Source organism: Microtus pennsylvanicus, chromosome 4 (assembly GCF_037038515.1).
Source record: "Microtus pennsylvanicus isolate mMicPen1 chromosome 4, mMicPen1.hap1, whole genome shotgun sequence".
Taxonomy (NCBI): Eukaryota; Metazoa; Chordata; class Mammalia; order Rodentia; family Cricetidae; genus Microtus; species Microtus pennsylvanicus.
Window position 1 is genome coordinate 73,533 of NC_134582.1, and position 12,436 is coordinate 85,968.

General features: G+C 43.1%; 1 pseudogene; it reads right to left on the reverse strand.

Annotated features, from left to right (window-relative positions):
* Positions 1 to 1,341: 1,341 nt before the first annotated feature.
* Positions 1,342 to 11,306, reverse strand: LOC142848571 (serine/threonine-protein kinase DCLK2-like; annotated as a pseudogene).
* Positions 11,307 to 12,436: the final 1,130 nt, after the last annotated feature.

Consider the following 12,436-nt stretch of genomic DNA (forward strand, 5'->3'; position numbering starts at 1 on the left):
TGACGTACAGCAGCTAAACTGGGATCTTCCGTAGGGGGAATTGTTTCTCCTGTGAATTGCTGATATATCCTAAGTTGGGCACATGTGCTGGCTATAGGCATCCTGTTTCCCCTAGGCAAACGGGATGTTCTCATGAGAGCCGGCTAGCTGCAGGTCCTGAGAGGGTCCTGAGGGTCTCAAGCGGACAGGATGTTTCTCATGAGAGCCGGCCAGCTGTGGGTTATGGGGGGGGCCTGGGCTCGTTATTGCTGCTAACTTAATGCTACTAGGTAGGGGTCTGCTAACTTAATGCTACTAGGTAGGGGTCTTTTATTCTTTCAGGTGAAACAGGTTTATGGTCATGTGCTTCAAAGTATAGTGATTTATAGAGGACATCAAGGATTAGTAACACATTTTATCTCTGGCTGTACATCTTAAATATGTAAAATAACAGTTCTTTTAGGCAGGGAAACAACATTTCATCCAGTTCTATTTTTGTAATAAGAATAGTGCAACTACTGAAATTTGGTTTCATAAATTTGGTTCTTTATTCTGATTCTTGATTCCTTAATCTGTGGATGCAGATTAAGACTGCAGACTGAAACTTCCCTCTTCTCAGAATTCTTGTTGTTTCACCTCTACTTCCTGCCTGGTTGCCCCGCCTATACTTCCTGCCTGGTTACTGGTCAAACAGCATTTATTTAAAATACAAGTGACAGGGTACAGACCATTGTCCCATGGCACAAACCACTAAACACTAATTGATAATTATTTCTGGATAACTTACTGTTTAGTACATGATACCACTCAACTTATCCTTTTCCTTGGAAATTGACATCTTTCCTTCTAAAAAATGAGGAGTACAAGGATTCTAAGATGCTGGAAAAATGGGAGGCCCTTACATCTTTCTTGCTACAGGCTAATTCACACATATAGTCCTCGTGTAAATCTTCAAGACCAATTCCAGGAGACCACAACATTCTGTTGCTGATATAACTGCAGCAGCACGAGGAGCTGGACATGCTCTACACCTCTAATCCTGCACACAAGGAGCTGGACATGCTGCATGCCTCTAATCCTGAACACAAAGAGCTGGACATGCTGCATGGCCCTAATCCTGCACATAAAGAGCTGGACATGCTGCACGCCCCTAATCCTGCACATAAAGAGCTGGACATGCTGCATGCCTCTAATCCTAGCACTTGGGAAGACAGTGGAGCCCAAGCTCAAGCTTGGCCTGTTCTATACGGCAAGTTCCAGACCGTATAGGACATCAGCAAACACCAGCAAAGATAGTCAACATGTAAACTCAAAGAAGGCAAGATGGTGAGCTGTGGGAAGCACCACCTACCTGCTTTCCATTCAGGGTACACAGCCTCTTGACCACGCCTGAATCAAGTTTAATGGTTTATTGAGAAGGATCCGCATGGCCTTCCTCGGCTTCACTCCACTTTGAATCAGTCACTAACTTGGGTTTGATGAAGCCCTTGCTTTCTTTCATTTCACTCTTCACAGAGGCTATGACCAAGGCTCAGGTTGTACCTCCCTTGATGTTCACAGACCAGTTTGGATTAACATTTTTGGTGTAATCAACTTTACGAAATGGTTCATTGGAGGCACACACGTAACTCTCTCCTAAAAAGCAAATAACAATTTTATTAGCACAATATCAGATCTCTGAGCATTGGCCATAGTAAGCCTGGATGCATTATGTCTAAACAATGGCTTCTGGAAACCTGTAACTCCTAAACTTGTGGTCACAGAAAGGGGGTGCAGTATAATACCCCTTTCCTTTAACATTCCCCCACCTCCCTTTCTTCCAAAGTACCTAGGTTGGTTTTCAGAAAATTACACATATAATGTGAAAAGCAATAGGCACAGAAATGAAGAGTGAGACCTGGGTTTACCCAAATGACTCACCTTTGATAAGTCATTACTCCACACTTTGATTCTCAGGATCATTAGCTGCAGAATTAAATAAATCAAGTAACTAAATTACAAAGTACTTCATGATTCCAAATGCAAACTAATTTATTCTTCATAAAAGCTCATCCTAGCCAGCCATGGTGATATGGTAGAATCCTGTAATCCTAGCTACTCTGAAGGCTAAAGTGGAAAGATCTGAGTTCAAGGCCAGCTTGAACTCAGCCTGAACTGTTACTACAAAGGGAGAGGGATTGTACTGGGTATTAGGTAGCTCAAGCTTGCAGTCCTAGGAGCAGAGGTTAAGGTGGAAAGATTGGCACCAAGTTTAAGGATACTCTAGGCTATGCAAGGAGTTTAAGGCCCATCTAGGCTACACAGTGAGACCCTGTCTCAGAAATAAACATAAATAGTTCATTCTGGTTGAAATAATTGAAAAAAATATATTCATAAAAATAAAAATCCTTCTAATTTTATTCAAACAGCAATCACTACATCCTTACACGGTGGACTTATCATATTCAGTTGTAGTATCATCCATTCAACTACTGAAGCACTGTGAAGTGAAAGGCTTGGCTCCTCAAAGCAGCATACTGCTGGCACTGTTTTCTCTAGAGGAATATAAATTTAAAACAAAACTAAAACTTCAAGTGGACAACTTTTTCTATATCTTCTTAAATGGGAGCAGATATTAAGCTAAAATTATACAGTCATTTCTCACAAAGCTTAATCAGGCTTTTGTTTAATTAAGAAGGACACAGAGGATATACTGCTTGCCTATCATTTATCGATATCTAAATTTTTTACATTCCAAAATTTCTAAAATTCCTACTGAAAAGATGGTACTTTTCCAAGAAATATATAACTTAATCAATTATTTTGGTACTGACTTTTTGACACAGAAGGTTACATGCTAAGATTTTCTCTGAGATATAATCACAAAGAACACATTATTTCATATACTTAGTACAAATAGATTCATTCTTGATATAGTAATTATATCAGATGAGTCATAAATGTTTTAACCAAAATAATAAAAAAGAAAGCCTGAGGATAAGTTAATAATGTCAAAATATACTATTGTCAAAATGTCCTCCAGGACCTGATTAGTAGAGAACCTCAGAGATGCCCAAAGGCTCCTGCACAAGTGACAGATCAGGGATGTGGAAAGGAATTCTGAGGACATGCCATGTCTTCTGTGTAGACAAATTGTTAGGGTTCTGCCTGGGAGACACAGGGAACCAATCCTAAACTATAATACCAATCCTACAGCAGCACCCTGAAGTCTTCCCCAACAATCACCACCCAAGTTGTCATCCCCATAGAACCATTTGATAGTATGGTCATAAGAAAATTTTACAGAATTTCAAAAAGTGATAAAATTAATAAATCCATGCAATGCACATGTATGTATTAGTGAGAAAAATATGATGGTGCTATCATTGAATTTTACAGAAAAAGTACAAGTCATATCAAAAAAATTCTTGCCATTTTTATTTTTGATGAAAACTTAATGAATGTTCTGACTCAAAATGTGTAATAGAAGACTATATAAAAATAACCTTAGCAAGAGAAGATAGTTGTTTCTTAGGACAGGGATATATTAAGTCAGTGGTAAAGTCTTCTTAAAAATAAAAAAAACAAGGTAAAAAGAAAGTGAGCAGATTTTCTATGTCCATCTCCTTTGATCAACCAGACCTTGCACAGCTGACAAACCACCCAGGACACACGCTTTTCACCTCATGTCTTAATTTCCTTCTCTGCATGGGCTTGGAAGAACAGAAACAAGCAGGAGAGCAAGCCCTTCATGTGATTGTGCAGTTAGAGGTGGTTAACTCCTTCCCTATCCCCCCTTTCCCTTCATAATGTTCCTACTAGAAACATGTAGACCAGTTCTATAATTTGGAAAGTTCTGAGTCAAGGTGTACACAGAATAGAGCTTCACACTTCCATGGTGTGCATGTGCACATACAGTTTTCTGCACACTGAGCTTACAAGCTATTGGTTTCTCATCATTCTCTAGTTTTAGGTGATCTTGTTCCTTCAGCAGATCCAAGCCTCACCCTGGTCCAGCTAAAACAGTCACTGGTAGACAGGTTATGAAAGCATACGTAAGGTTTTTACTTTCCCTAGTTGCTTTGAAAACAAACCCTGGTTATAATCTAGGACAAAGCCCAACTTTCCTAATGCTGTGACCCTTTAATATAGTTCCTCATGCTGTGTTGACTCACAACCATAAAATTATTTTCATTGCTACTTCATAACTGATTTTGCTAGTGTTATGAGTCATAAGTAAATTATTTGTGTTTTCCAGTGGTCTTAGACACTTAGACAACCCCTGCAAAAGAGTTGTCCAACTTCCAAAGGAATCACAACCCACTAGTTGAGAACTGCTGACCTAGACACTTCTTCCAACACCTTCGCCTTTCTAAAAATCTGTTCTTCCTGGGGCCCTCAGTTGCTTATGGGATGAGTGTGAGTATCTCCTCCTCCTCCTAAAATAGAAGATTTGAAGTTTTCCACTATTGAGAATGATGCTGGCTGTGGGAGAGCTACATATGATTTACCAAGTAGGAAATTCATACACCAGCAGTATTAGACTACTTGTGTGTAAGTCAATATCGTTCTCACATTTGCTATAATTTAATTATTTAGGTCACTAACTAATTTATAAATAATCCTGACATTCAAGTCAAATTCTGTGACATGAAATCTGGAGCCCATGGTTTTACTTCATTCTTGTAGAAGGAGCAAGCAGACAACCTTATGAGGAAAACAAAACCTGATTAAGCCTGAAACACAGGCTCTACACTTCTGGAGAAAATGACAGACATATTGATAGACATGCATTCATCACACTTAAACAAGGGAATGCAGAAGAAAACATGGAAAGGCACTTAATGCTTAATACTGGTAAATCTTAGGAATTTCAATGCTTTCCTAATTTCCAAATCTAAGGAAAATTTTCCCAAAAAGAATGCAACCGAGGAAAACTACATTCAGTTATATGTGCTCTTAGTGAAGCCTAACGTGGGTGAGCTTCTGAGTGCATTGTAGTCAAAAGTGCTTATTTCCATCAGAAGATGAGTACCCCACATAGCTGCAAGAAAAATACAGAGTAGGAAAAAGTAAGACTGTTTTATTAGTTTACTATGTCAAACGATTTAATTGGGTTTTCTAACCAAACTGTGCACTGGCTGAAGTAAAAATTATGGGAATCATCAAGGTAACACAAAATCCCCTGCTCCAGCTGGGGTACTATGTGCACTATACCCCTGTGTCAGGCCCAAGGAGCTTCCCTGTCACTTCCATCTGCGGTGGACACAAAATAAGGTGGGTGACCTCTATGACCACATTTTCAACACATCTGAAAGCTAAGCACAGTTCTCTCCTGAAGATACATCCAACTGTTGGGGTTTGTGATGCTTTCCACCAGGAAAAGTGCAGAGATGCTACTGTGGGCGCAGATATGAAGAAAGGTATGTCTACATATTGAGGTTTCCACATATAGATATAGGAGTGGGAGCATGATTAATAAAAACTCAGAGACAGGTATTAGGGTTCAACCTGAAGACCAGAAAAGCAAAGCAGTCAGTCACTGGCTCTGACCTTAACCTCAGTCCGAAAATGGTGATTCTGCCTCCAGGAAGTCTCAGAATGAGACTGTGACTAGGAGCTGTCTCCTCCCATTTTATAATCATCTCTAATTCTGGGATTAAGGGCATGCACCACTACTGTTTGGTTTCTATGGTAAACTAGTGTGGCTACTGGGATTAAAGGTGTATGCCATTGTAACTACTGGGATTTAAGGTGTATGTCATTGTAACTACTGGGATTAAAGTATGTATCATTTGCTGCATAGTCAGTAAGACTGGTCAGTGTGGCTGTTTTACTTTTCCAAGCTTTATTTTTAAAAATACAAAGAAAATGACACTACAGAAGTTTGTCTTAAGACCTAAGAAATTAGCTAAATGTGAAAACAGAAATTCTACTAATGAGACCAAAAATAGTTCTCATGCACTAGTGTAAACTAACAGATCCATGGCCTGCCTTCAGTTCCCCACACCTGGTCAAGGGTAAGATATCCTTAGAGTTCACAATGGGAATTTTAATTTTGTGTTGGTTTTTATGATAAAATGTATGCATCACCCCACTGTGAAATACATCTAAATAACTACTTCTAAATGAAGCACAGCCACACAAACTCCTGCCCAAAGCTCTAACTCTTTAGGTGCAAGGTATGTAACTTGGACAGGAATTAGTTGGGAAAATAAGATAATACCTAATTTAAAGATATGCTCACAGCAAGTTACGGGCAGAGCATATACACTTACTAGGAATAGAAGTCAGTTAGCTAAATAGCTGGCTCAGTGCATGGCATTCTGAAGGGCATTGCATCAATTCTGCACACCAACATAGCATTAAGCACTGAAGGGAACCATGAATAGCAGTTAAGTTAGCACAAACAGTACCTGCAGCTTTATCCTGCTAACTTACATTTTCTCAGGTCGTGAAGGTTGGCCAGTTCTTTCACAGCCACTGTGCTTGGATGGCATTGCAGTATGGAACCATTGCATATCATCTTTATATTTATAAATATCTTTAAATTGCAATGCAGTTAGCAATCTCTATCATTTGTATGCTAGATTTTTATGTAGATTGTTTTACCACTATTGGTGGTGGTGCTCTAGAGCAGTGGATCTCCACCTTCTTAAAGCTGTGACCCTTTAATGTAGTTCCTTACACTGTGGTGACCCCAAACCATATTTCACTGTGTACTGTTATTTTGTTTGTGTTTTAACAAACAAAGCTTGTCTGAAGATCGTAGTGCAAAGCTAAACCACTAGAACCCAGGGAGTGGGGGCTCACACCTTTAATCCCAGCACTAGGGAGGTAGATAGGACTAGACAGGACTATAAAGAGGGAGGAGTCAAGAGCACTGCAGTCTGAAGGTTTAGTGGAGACAGATACAGTCTAGAGATGCAGTCTGAGGACAGGATTGCCCCTCGGTTTGTGCACTGATAGAAGTAAAAACTCTCTAGTGGCTGGCACTCTGCTTCTCTGATCTTCAGCATTAACACCCAGTATCTGACTCTCAGTTTTTATTATTAATAAGAATTAGAATTCATGCTACATCATTGCTACTTCATAACTGCAATTTTGCTACTGTTATGAATTGTAAAGAAAATATCTGATATGCAGGATATCTGATATGTGTCCCCTGTGAAAGGGTCATTCAGCCCCAGGAGGTAATGACCCATGGGCTTAGAACCACGAGCTGGAATCTTGTAAAGCAGCCCTCTACCACTGAGCTACACCCACCTGCTGCACTTATTCTTATTTTCTTTCTTTCTTTCTTTTTTTTTTTTTTGGTTTTTTCGAGACACGGTTTCTCTGTGGCTTTGGAGCCTATCCTGGAACTAGCATTGTAGACCAGGCTGGTCTCGAACTCACAGAGATCCGCCTGCCTCTGCCTCCCGAGTGCTGGAATTAAAGGCATCGCCCGGCTTTCTTTTTTTTTTTTTTTTTTTGCCTGTCCTGGAACTTGCTCTGTAGACCAGGTTGGCCTCAAACTCACTGAGATCCACCTGCCTCTGCCTCCCAAGTGCTTGGATTAAAGGGATGCACTACCACTACCAGGCTCCTATTCTTATTTCCAGGGGCACAAACATTCAGGTTTTGTAATATCAGGGGATTATGAGGAACAACTTCTACTGTTCCACACAGTAGTACAATGACTACAGTTAACAAAAATTTAGTGAAATGTTTCCAAGTCAATAGCAGAGAGGATTTTGAAAGTTCCTGGCACAAACAAAAAAATATTGGAGGTGATAGATACACCAGTTACCGTGACATGATCATTAACACTGTGTACATGCATTGAGATAGCTCACAATACCCCATGCTATAACTCCTATGTAGCAAATAAAATCAAATATAGCCAAGAGTGGTCATATATATCTCAAACCGAATATTTGGGAGGCAGAAGAAGGTGTATCTTAGTTCCAGGTCAGCCAGAACTACAACAATGAGACTCTTGTCCAAATAAATAAACTGCAACTATAAGGCTAGTGGAATGGTTTCAAACTGAAAGACGGTTGACATCTGCAAACAAACTGGGGCACAATGAGTGTAGCATCCCATTAACAGGCTCATCCAAGCAGTGGTTCCCCAGCCTCTGGGGTCCTTCAATTCTCCTCTCCTGCATCCTTAATCTTCCATGGATCTAACAGCACAGTTTAGCCCTAAGTTTAGGCAAGCAATACCGACTGTGACTTAGATTCAGCACTCACACAAGTAACAAAAGTTCAGAAAACAAGTGTTCGTCCAAAAATGAAAGACAGACAGACAGGCCTTCCAAGAATGAGAAGACTTGAGGGAAATGGGTCATATCTGAAGGACAGATAAACAATAAGCAGGGCAGGCCTGAGATGTAACTCTGATGTCAAAGTGCCTGGGCACCTGGAAGAGGAGAAGGGAGTTAGGGGCTGGGGGAAGGAAGAGGAGAAAAAGGGGAAGAAGGAGAAAGAGGAGGAGGAGGAGGAAGACATAGCCTTATGAATCTCCACATGGTCTATTCAGAGTCAAAAAAACATAAAGTAGGCAAGGCATGGTGGTGTATGCCATTAATCCCAGCACTTGGAGGTGGCGGTGGGTGTCAGACATAATTTTGCTGGAAGATTCTGAAGACCACGACTCAAGTATCTCTAGGAGCCAGGCTACTAAGTATTTAAATGCACTATAAGATTCATGTGTAACTTCCCAGCTACTGACTTTGATCACTAAACTAAGGAGACACATATCCACTGGGCCACTTTTCAGGTTCTTTCAATCACATGAGCTTAATGAACATGCATAGAGCTAGCAATACATTTTGGTGACTTTCTTCAGGTGAGGCAAAATACTGTTAAGAGATGAAGATGATGAGCAAGGAAATGAGGGAGGAGACTATCGCTGACTGAGAAACAATTTTATCATTATTTCAAAATTGATCCTAAATTTGTAAAAGATATTCTAAGAAAGAGCTCAATGAACTAAATTGCTCTAAATGTATATTCTGATATGCATATTCCAATAGCAGACCATGGAGACAGCTCCTTCAGTCAAGTGGCTTTAGCACAAGCATTAGGATGTGCTGGCTGGTCTTACATCAAAGTTGACACACAAACTAGAAAAGATGGAACCTCCACAATATTCAGCTGTAGGGCATTTTCTCAATTAACTATTGATGGGGGAGGATCCAGTCCATTGTGAGTGGTGCCATCCCTGAGCTGCTGGTCCTGGGTTCTATAAGAAAGCAGGCTGAGCAAGCCATGATGAGCAAGCTATTAAGCAGCACCCTTCATGGCCTCTGCATCGGCTTTTGCCTCCAGGTTCCTTAGTGTGTTTGCTTAAAATGTTAATAAGTGTTACCCTGTAAGCAAAAGCATGTAAACTGATCTTACCAAACCAGTTTCTTCCCATTCCTTTTTCAAAATGGTATACACACTCACAGACATACATAGAAACAAATGTAATAAAACAAATTTTAAACACAAAAGAAATTTCTTCATGATTTACTTTCAGTAAATGCTATGTCATTTTATATACCTATAACCAGGTGATATAACATGTTAGGCAAAAGGGGATGACAAGTGGGAAAAAGTGCTAAAAGCCCTCATCTGGACATTCCAAATGGACCTTCAGAGATAATCCAAGCTCAGTGGACACAACCCAATTTTCCCACACTTACTTTTGGGAGAGAGAGTCCTACAAGAGTTTCCAAGAATAAACGGATTTACAAGAACCCACACAGCCCACTCTGCAATACTAATCCAGAAAGCTGAATAAACCAGTTAGCTGGTTTAGGAACCACGATGAAGGAAAACTGTCCTACACTAGACCAGCTTGATTCTCCAGAGACTTTCAAGGTCAAGGGTAGGAGAAAAAAACTGGGCTATGCACATTTCTTTTGTCATCTGAGCTCAAGGGGACAGGGTAGGGAGGAGCCTTGTAATCTTGAATCAAGTTCTCTAGTCTTAATTGAAGACAATTTTAGTTTTGTTATAATCACCTCTTAAAGTATGTTTGCTAGCATGGAAGAGGCAAAGAAAATGAAACATTGTTTAACAGCTGACTCACATGAAGTAGAGTGGTTTAACAGCATGGCCAACACTGTACTCACCAAGGTAAGTTACATCAGAAAGCACCCTGGTTCAGTGGGATAAATCTGAACATTTGAGCACATGATTTTAATTGAAACCTGAAACTTCATAAGTGTCTTCGCATGTTTGCATATGTGCAGGCACACATGTGGGGATATGCATGTACATGACTGTGTGCATGCACGTGGTAGGCTGGGGTTGATGCTGGGACTTGTCCTCAATCACTCTTTCACCTTAAGTAAGGTAGGGGTGTCTCTTCATTAACCCCAGAGCTTACGCCCAAGTCACACCCCAACCATGCACATCATAATATCTAAGGGGTGGGTGGGGCCAGCCACCTATACTTTTAAAAGTGGCCAGTATGGTGCAAGATGAAGCCAAGGTTGATACCTGCTATGCTGGATCGCCCCTCTTGATTTCGAGTGACTTCTGCCATAAGTGAAATCAGAAAAGCCAACCTGGAGCAAGTCAGAACCACAGCCATGCTCAGAAGGTACAGTGGGATCCCAAACACGGGGACAGCACAAGAACTGCGCTGAGCTCCAACAAGAGTTACCCGGAGCATCACTGGAGGACCATGCTTTCAAACAGCTTGCCCTTCCAGCGAAAATAAGTTGGTTAATTTTAAAGGTACCATTGTCTGTATTTGTCTCTACTCATTAGAATTTTCTTCAAAAAAAAAAAAGGCAAATCTCTTGAGAAGGACAGAGAATGTGTGCACCCCGGCCCAACAAAACTACAGAGGAGCTCTAATCCCCCTGGCTGCCTAGAAAGCACCTGCTCCACGCTAGGCGGGGAAGTGCCCAGCCCACAGTCACTGCACTGCCCATCCTTGCCTGCAACTGCAGAGCCTTGCCCGCACCTCCTACCTTCCAGCAGCTCGTCCAAGCTGGTGACCTTCCAGCTGCCGTCTAAGGTGTAGATTGTGCGGACTCCCTAAGGCAGGTTCACATTGTCAGACAGCAAGTGGGTCAGCTCTATGAGGAACACATCAAAGGAACGGAAGCTGTCGTTGGAGATGGCAAAGACCAGGCCTTTGAAGTAGCGGTCCCCATTCCGGTAGAAGTGTGCCTTCTTGGCCTTCTTCTAGCTTAAGGCCTGCAAGGTCCGTGGGCGGTAGAAGCTGCAATGAGCACTGTGCTCCAGGCTGGGGCTGAGCCCATTACCCTTGGGGCCAGAGATGCTGCTGCCCCCTGAGGAGCTGGGAGCCCCTCTCCGAGACCCCGGCCGCGGCAGCTCAATGCTCCTGGTGCTGGCCATCGCGGCTGCTCAGAGATAGCTCTCCACAAATAAATAAATTGCCAGGCAGTGGTGGTGCACGCCTTTAATCCCAGCACTCGGGAGGCAGAGGCAGGCGGATCTCCGTGAGTTCGAGGCCAGCCTGGTCTACAAAGGGAGTTCCAGGACAGGCTCCAAAGCTACAGAGAAACCCTGTCTCGAAAAACAAAAACAAAAACAAAAACAAAAAAAAAAAAGATTACCTCACAAATAAATAAATTAACGAAGGAACGTCCCCACCGCCCCAGTCGCAGCGCGCCCTGATCTGGGCGCTCCGGCCTTAAAGCATTGGGACACCTGGCTCAAGCACGCGGACCGTGCTTGCAGGTGGGCCCGCTAAGGCAGCTAAAGGCGGCAGGGGCTTGTAGCTGCCCAGCTCATTGTCCCGCGCTCCCTCTCCGTCACCGCCGCCAGCTGGGGAACCCCACGCCCCCCAAGCGCCTCCTTCGCCGGGCCACGCCTCACATATAGCGCGCGGGTAGCGGGCCAGGAACCACTAAATTGAAAGGCCCGAGGCTTGCCCTTGTTTGCGTCCAGCCTGCGCTCGCTCTCCGGCGAGCCGAACAGAGGAAGGAAGCGGAGGGGGTGGGGTGGGGGGCGAGCATGGGCGAGGCGCCTCGGGGCTGTGTCGCGCGGCCTGGGGTCCCGGGTTCCTCACGCAGCGCTGGGCCCCTGAGGGAAGAGCGCAGCCGCCTCCCACGGGCGCACGCTATTCGCACTCGCGGCTGCCTGGCAGGACACCTTCTGTCCCTCTTGGGATACCACAAACCACAGGGAGAGGGAGGTGGTGAGGAAGAGGGCTGCGCCGCACGACAAGCGGCTCCAGCGTTCTTAGAGGCCCCGCACGCCAGGCTGCGGGAGCTGCGCGCTCCCGGGCGTGGCTGCGGGGGGCTAGCGTAACCAAACTACCCAAAAAAACTACAAAGGAAGGAGAATCAAGGGCAGCAAGCACATCCTTAACCCGCCTCTCCGAGGGGAACCGAGGCCAACCTAGGGCAGAAATACAAAATCAAAGCACTAGGTTTAGACGTGATGCTTATTTTTTTATAAACGACCCATGCATTGTTTTATTTAGAGATCCTTTGGGGGGGGGGATCCTTCACACTTTCTAT